Source organism: Cryptotermes secundus, unplaced genomic scaffold (genome assembly GCF_002891405.2).
Source record: "Cryptotermes secundus unplaced genomic scaffold, Csec_1.0 scaffold1315, whole genome shotgun sequence".
Taxonomy (NCBI): Eukaryota; Metazoa; Arthropoda; class Insecta; order Blattodea; family Kalotermitidae; genus Cryptotermes; species Cryptotermes secundus.
This window is the reverse complement of record NW_019739240.1, coordinates 114,839-122,497: the sequence shown is the minus strand read 5'-3', so window position 1 is coordinate 122,497 and position 7,659 is coordinate 114,839. Positions and strand designations below refer to the sequence as shown.

General features: G+C 36.8%; 1 long non-coding RNA gene across 1 annotated transcript in view; it reads left to right on the top strand.

The window, feature by feature from the left end:
- The window catches only part of LOC111871855, a 173,885-nt gene extending 169,677 nt beyond the window's left edge, over positions 1-4,208 (top strand). The window contains exon 3 of the long non-coding RNA XR_002844112.2: positions 4,056-4,208. This is a non-coding gene — a long non-coding RNA (uncharacterized LOC111871855). The remainder of the gene's footprint in view (positions 1-4,055) is intronic.
- The last annotated feature ends 3,451 nt before the right edge of the window (positions 4,209-7,659 follow it).

Genomic DNA, 7,659 nt, shown 5'->3' with positions numbered 1-7,659 from the left:
GGCACTACAGCCCCAGTGGGCCTAGGCCTACGTCCATGAACTTCTCCGTTCACTTCGGTTTTTCTAGATCTTACACGTTGGGTAGGACTCCTTGGGCGGGTGATCAGCTCGTCGCAATGCCTCTACCTGTAGACAAACACAGAAAAACGCACATAAACATCCATGCCCTGAGTGGGATTAGAACCCACGATCCCGGTTTCCAAGCGAGCGAAGACAGTACATGCCTTAGACCGCTCGGCTACCGTGACCTGCCGGTAGACTTCTACCGGAGTAAATTGCATCACATTGCAGGAGGTAGTAACCTTCAGGTCATACATAATTGTCATAAAGAAATATCCTAAATAACATTTTATGGAAGACCTAGAAGGTGCTGAGATGTTGGCAGTAGACAGATGTTTGAAGAGACAATTTTATGGTATGGGAAGACTAATAAGGATCGTGTCTGATATCGAGGTTTGGATTCAGAGGTCTTGAAGCTTAGGCCATTTGGTTACTTGATACACTCACAATACAAACTTCATTGCAGCTACAGATCATTAGCTGAGTTCATGCTTTCATGCCACACGGGGCTATTATCAGATGTACGTGATGACTCACGCAAATTGTTACATTGTCCTGTACCGTAGTATCGTATAGCCTGCGAGGGCTGTATGCGTGAAGGGTTTGTCATTTAAACCTTTTGTTGGTGTCTTAAAATGTGCAGTCTACCTACACATTTTTAGATCATAATTATTCCGTCCATAATGCAAGAAAATCAAACTTTTATAAAAGACACTTAAATATATTTAATGCACTAGAAGCGTGTGTTAAACATTTTAAATGTCATTAACTATATACATTCACTCCATGTTGCTACATGTTTCGGCTACACATGGGCCTTCATCAGGCAACATTTATTATTGAGGAGACCGCTGCACTATACACTTTGTCTTCTGAGCCCTTAGCCATATCGTTGTTTCTGTTGTTAATTTCTTTCGTAGGATATTTCCATCCTATCTTTTTTGACGGCTATTTCAGTATTTTTTATGTCGTTTACTTTTATTGTGCATGTTTTAGTGCCGTATTCCCTCGTACTGACCCACACATTGACGAGCGAAAGACACCCAACCAGGACACAACCCGTGAGATACGCATCTCTACGGAAAACACAAAGCAGAACATACGCAAGAGGAGCACCCTTACACACATTACACAATTTGAGACCACTTTAAAAGTTTTTATAAATATTTATATATAAAATTTACCAGGCATCAAAAATTGGTTTAATTAATAAGCTTTCCAGAACTACAGCACTTACGGACTATGGTAAAGTGTTTCAATTTATGTGAATCATCATATATCCTGCCGATGGCCCTGTATGGCCGAAATATGTGATGGAATTTACGCGACTAAGGCCATTATGTGGTGATCCTACCAATGATCTGTAAGCTGCATTGAAGTCTGTATTGTGTGTGTGTGTGTGTGTGTGTGTGTGTGAGCGCACGCGCGTGAAATGTTCAACTGGTACAGCAGGTTGCTTAAATATAACAGTATTTAGTTATGCTTCAATAACACTAATATGGTGGCTGTGAGAACTTGTGAGATAGGATCAACATTGGCGCCATTAAATTTGTTTTTAATTTCATACGGTAATAGCTCTTCGAAAAATATTCATATTTTGTTAGGACTTTCTTCTTTCGAAAGGAAATGTAATTTGGTTTAATTTATTGAGTTTAGTTTCGTTACATGTGCCCAGATAACACCAGGTTTTTGTGGTACACATTTTCATCGCATACAGACATATAAACTACAGTACATACAAAGAAACAATACGTACAAACTACTTACACTCTTGAAGTCAGAGCAGTTACTACAATATTTCTATCACTTCTGTACCATCACTGTTTCCATCCTGTAACCCAATTTTTTTTATTATTTTATATTTTAGCTTCCTACCAACCTCTGCGGAAGGGGGGTTCCTAGCGAAAGAAAAAGTAGCACTACGATTACAGCTCAAAATGCTTTCCTGTAAATTTTGTTTGAACACACTCGATAAACATATCATATTTTTCTTGAAACATTCATACCCTAATTTGTCATTTTGCTCTAATTGTAAATTTACAATGACACTGGCTAGAGTTAGGACACCCGTAACAGAAGTTTCGTAACGGCTCGTGGCAGGACAGTAAGTCTCCTGCGAAAATTGGCAACTGGAATCTTGGGTTTGCATACCACTCGGGGATGGAAGTATATTTGCTTTCTTTCCATGTATGTGCTGTCTTGTGTAGATAGAAGCTTTATGTCAGTCTGATCCCCATCCAAGGAGTCCTACCAAATATCTGAAAAAGTTTTCGAGACATGTAACATGTCAAACCTTGGACCACAGTCTATAGTATCACAAAAGAAAAGAATAAGAAAGAGAAGAAGGAAGAGGAGGGGAGAGGGAGAATAATAATAATAATAATAATAATAATAATAATAAGAAGAAGAAGANGAAGGAAAAGCAGAAGAAGAAGAAGAAGAAATTTCCGAGAACATGTAGATTGGTTTTAAACTTCATAGGACAAATTATGAAAAACCCAAAATACCACTAATTGCGGGCATTCTCAGTGAGGTACTTGTTAAAATCAACCATTCCCATTAGAGTATATTTTAGAATAGGAAGAGAGGAAATAAATTTCAATATTATTTGTGTTATTAATGTGTGTGTAACTGTAGAAACCCTCACAATGTATACAGTATTTCACACAGGCCTACCATGTTATGAAGTTTTAGTCTTCGTCATCAACCATTTCCCTCCTATACTATATTCTTATAATCTATAAGATACCTGAAGAACGGCTGCATGTTGATTACCACAAAAAACTCTAGACCTTTCATTGATTTGTGCTGTATAGTAAACATGTACGGTTATTTATATTTCAGAAACATGCGCGACAGATATTTCGGTTTAATTTATAACAGAAAATTAAAACGTACCAACCCAGCGAGATTTCCAGTGATGAGGTTTCTGTAATGAGTCTCACCAACGGAAATACGAGATTGTGTGAGCCTGTTGTGTATTTCTATCAGGAAATTTCTACATTTTCCTTTAAATTTTTAAGTGTGATCAGTTAAGAGAAGCTATAGGCCTACGTCAATAACTCACAGAAATTTATAACAGAGAAATGTCTAGGCGTAACAGCAAGTGTGGTGATTTGCTGACATTGGACGATGTGGTTTAATTCGAGCTGGGCTCTCTATGTACCGCCACCTGCCAACATGACGTGCGGTCCAGTCATCGTTTTGTGAAATGGTTACGAGTCTTTTGTTTCGAAGATAAAGGTCCAAAATTTAAATTAACCATTAATTTCTAAATAATATCGGCATGACGTGTTACTGTATTATTTTCTGTTATTGCTAGTGGGTTGGGACTAAGTCCCTTCTACTTAGGCCACTTCTAGCCTATTCTACCAGCCTCAGATAATAGGTGAGGGTGATTGTGGAGCAATTGGTGGAATGAAGATTGGCAGGGGAATCCGAAGTACTCGGAGAAAACCTGCCTCAGCGCCACTTTGTCCACCACAGATCCCAATTGATCAGACCCTGGATCGAAGCCAGCGACTAACCGCTTGAGCTATGGCGCGGCCAACGTCTTACTGTAAGTCCAAGGAGAAATTTATATGTATCTTTACAATTCAAATGTCTACGATACAAATCACAGTGACTCTGTCAATTATAAGTGAACCAGCCACACTGTCGAGATGCAGTGTGTGAAGTCTGAGGTTCGCATCGCATACCCCAGTAGATCCATTGCTGTTTCCAGACATACCGATGCGCTGCTTTGTCGGCTGCTATCAGAAAATGAACCAAAATTTTACAGAAGACAGTCTCTGTTTTGATCACCTGAAACGCTGCAAATTGTGTATTCCGATACTTATGATGGAATTTTCCTCTTAGGTTTTGTTCCAAAGGCCTGTTAATCTCCGGTCGTTATCACCAACAAGTTTGTTTGAATAAGAAAAACATTGTAATGAGTCCAGAATGGGAAATTTAAAAATACCAGTAAATGCCCTTTATCTTTTTCTCTTTCTCAGACAAAAATCAACAAGAGAACGAAGGACCCTGAACCATTTCAACAAGTGACATCGAACAGAAAGTGATAACAAGAGAAGAGCAACTGCGAAAACAATTTACATAGCACTGGATGTTGATAAAAACACAATCAGTATTTGATACCAGAAAGATGTTCAAATCTTCTGTTACAGTAACTTAAATATTATAAAGATTATACTCTTGTAGTAATAATTCAATTCAATTCAATTCAATTCAATGCTTTATTTATTTACGTGCCGAGCTCAACAGCGGAGGCCAATTACAGAGTCAGCACGGAAAATATAAAACGACAAACAACAGACAATAATAAAAATCAAGACAATACACACATAGATAATAACAGGTCAAAAACGTTAAGTATTTGGAAAATTAAAAACAATTAACAGCAAAAAACTAATTGCATACTTAGCTCAAAAGCCAGTGACAGTTAAAAAGACAGTGCAAATAGTAAAAAACAACCAAAAGTACAAAATTTATCAAACTAAACAATTCAAACTTAAACTAGACTTACTAAAAATGTCTACAAGTTCGCAAACAAAATTTGCAGCAACAACACATCTAGCTGTGGGACAGCGACTGAAAGAACAGCTAAATGTAGAAAAATTTCGAATGTTCCGAGAAGGAACCCGCAAACCGACCGCATCAAGGACAGAGGAGCAATATGTTGTGCCTCTAAAAACATTTATTAAAAACAAAGCATCAATATGACGCCGTCTGACATCCAAGGTTTGCAGATTTAGTTTATCCAAAATACTAAAATAATGATAATCTATATCTTTAAAAAATCTATTATGACAGAGAGCTGCAAATTTTCTTTGTATACGCTCAAGTTTGCTGGAGTCAGTATTCGTTATCGAATTCCAAACAACAGAAGCGTACTCCAGTTTGGATCTGATTAAAGCAGTATACAGCATCAAAAGACTGTCTAAGGTAGAGAAGGAAAACGTAATGGTGCGAATTAATCCTAGTAATTTCATAGTTTGTGAAAATAAAATATCTACATGTTGATGAAAGTGAAGCTTTGAATCGATAAGTACTCCAAGATCCTTAATACTATCAGTTCGCAAAATAAAAAAATTTCCGAGTCTGTATTGATATTTCAAAACAGTAGTTTTCCTGGAAAAGGAAATAACATTGGTTTTACTAAGGTTCGGTTTCATTAAGTTTACCGAACACCAATCTTGTACCCGTTCAATATCCGACTGTAGAAAAAGACAGTCATTAAGTGTTTTGATAGCTCTATAAACTTTAAAATCATCAGCAAAAAGTAAACAACTGGAGTGATTAATGACTTCAGGCAAATCATTAATAAAAATATTAAAAAGCAGAGGCCCTAAAACAGAACCTTGAGGAACGCCAGAAAGAACAATAAAAGGAGTAGAAAATAGGCCTAAAAAACGAACACAAGACTCTCTGTCTGTTAAATAACTGCGTAACCAGTTTACATAACCAGAAGATAATCCATAATTGTTGAGCTTATAAAGAAGCAAGGTATGGGATACAGTATCAAATGCATTACTAAAATCAAAATAAATAGAGTCAACTTGGCCTTGCGTACAAACTAAGGGGGAAACAAAGTCGAGAAAAGTGACTAAATTAGTAGTGGTAGATTTAGATTTTATAAAACCATGCTGAAAAGGGCTAAGTTTAGATTTAAAAAATTGATAAATGTGGTCATGTATAATAAATTCAAATACTTTAGAAAAATTGTTAAGAATAGCAATAGGCCTATAATTTCTAACTGAAGAAGTTTTACCTTTTTTAAAAACGGGAACAATGATTGCTTGCTTCCACAATTTGGGGAAAGAATTCTGAGACAGGCTAAGATTAAAGATATATCTAAGTACAGGTACTAAAATTTCAGAACAGCCCTTAATGACAAAATTCGGTATACCATCAGTACCAACCGATTTCGTCGGTCGCAGCCGTTTTATAGCGTTTTGTACATCACGATTGGAAATATAAGCTAAGGGTAAATTATCCGTACAAAGTTTATCAAGAGAAAGTGTGTCAATACCAAGAGTACTTCTATTAAAAACCGACTGAAAGTGTTTAGAAAAGGACTCAACAATATCGTGAGGTTCATTTAAAAGAACACCATCATCATCAAGATAAGTTAAATCATTATACTTTTTCCTATGTTGAGACACATACTTCCAAAATTGTTGCGGATTAGATTTTAAATTTTGGTCGACAGATAAGAGCCAAAGATGTTTATCGGACTTTATTGTTCTTTTTACTAGTTTCCGATAAAAAGAAAATCTATCATATAAACGATCAGTCTTGTGCTTCTTGTAGCGTCTATAAAAATAATTCTTCCTTTTAACATAAGCTATAAGCCTACCAGAAAACCAGATAGGGTATTTACGCTTCTTAACCCAACCAGAAGGAACAGCTAGGTTAATGGCTTGCATTACAGCAATATTTAGTTGATCAACGGCAGCATCAACAGACGTTTCATTGTACAGCGCAGACCAATCATAGGTGAATAGGGCATTATAAAGTAATGCATAGTCCCCTGCAGAATATAATTTACAAGGAGTACTAAAATTTTGGTTACTTTGCCGAAGTGGAATTTTACAATCAATAATAAAAGGGGGGTGAAAAGGGTCAGGATGAACAAGTCCTTGATCAACAGAAATCAATGAAAAGTTACCAAAATTCGAAAATACAAGATCAAGCAAATTAAGTCCATTAACCGGATGATTATATTGACTAAAACCAAGATAACAAACGGCTGAGTAAATCACATCTCCACGAAGTTTGGTATAAAAATGACTGGTTGGTGAAGGAAAACCATTATCCCAATCATAGCCAGGAACATTAAAATCACCAAGCAAAAGTACCCGATAATTTAAAGTATCTAAAGAATTTTCTAAAAAATTGAAATAATTATTAATAATATCAACCTTAATATCAGGTGCAAAATAGTGATTGCCAATGAGCAAGTTACGGCCATCAGATAATGTAGCCTCAACCCAAACAGATTCGTGAAAAAATTCAAGGTCGGGTCTGCGTTTGATGCCGAAAACAGTGTCTGAAACAGCCGTCAAAACACCACCACCACGCAACTTGTCAATGCAGTCTCTATCAGAACGATATACAGTATACGTTCCAGGAAAAAAATCTTGAGTGGAAAAAGATTCATTTAACCACGTTTCAGTTAAACATATAATTTCATAATCAAAGGAGCACACAGTGTTAAATATTTCAGTAGATTTGGTGCGAAGACCTCTTACATTTTGATAAAAAATTTCTAAATTGCCATTGCCCACGCGTAAACTACCACAATGAGGGGTAAAGGGGGAGGCAGCCATTACATATTACTTCCGTAGCTGCCTCCACTAGCCTCCTCACCTATTAAGATCATGTCATTATTGTTGATGGTCTTCACTCGCTCATAAAGTGATGGGCATTCATGTATGAATGCATCGGGAAGTGCCAGACGCTAACCCAGGTCCCGACTTACTTCATAAAGTGAAGTTCTGGGTTGTATGTTCCGCACTGTTGAAGAATACTTGAAAAGCCGGTCGTACCAGATCTGCCCCGATCGACGAATTAGTATTTGCTTTTTACTTTACTTAA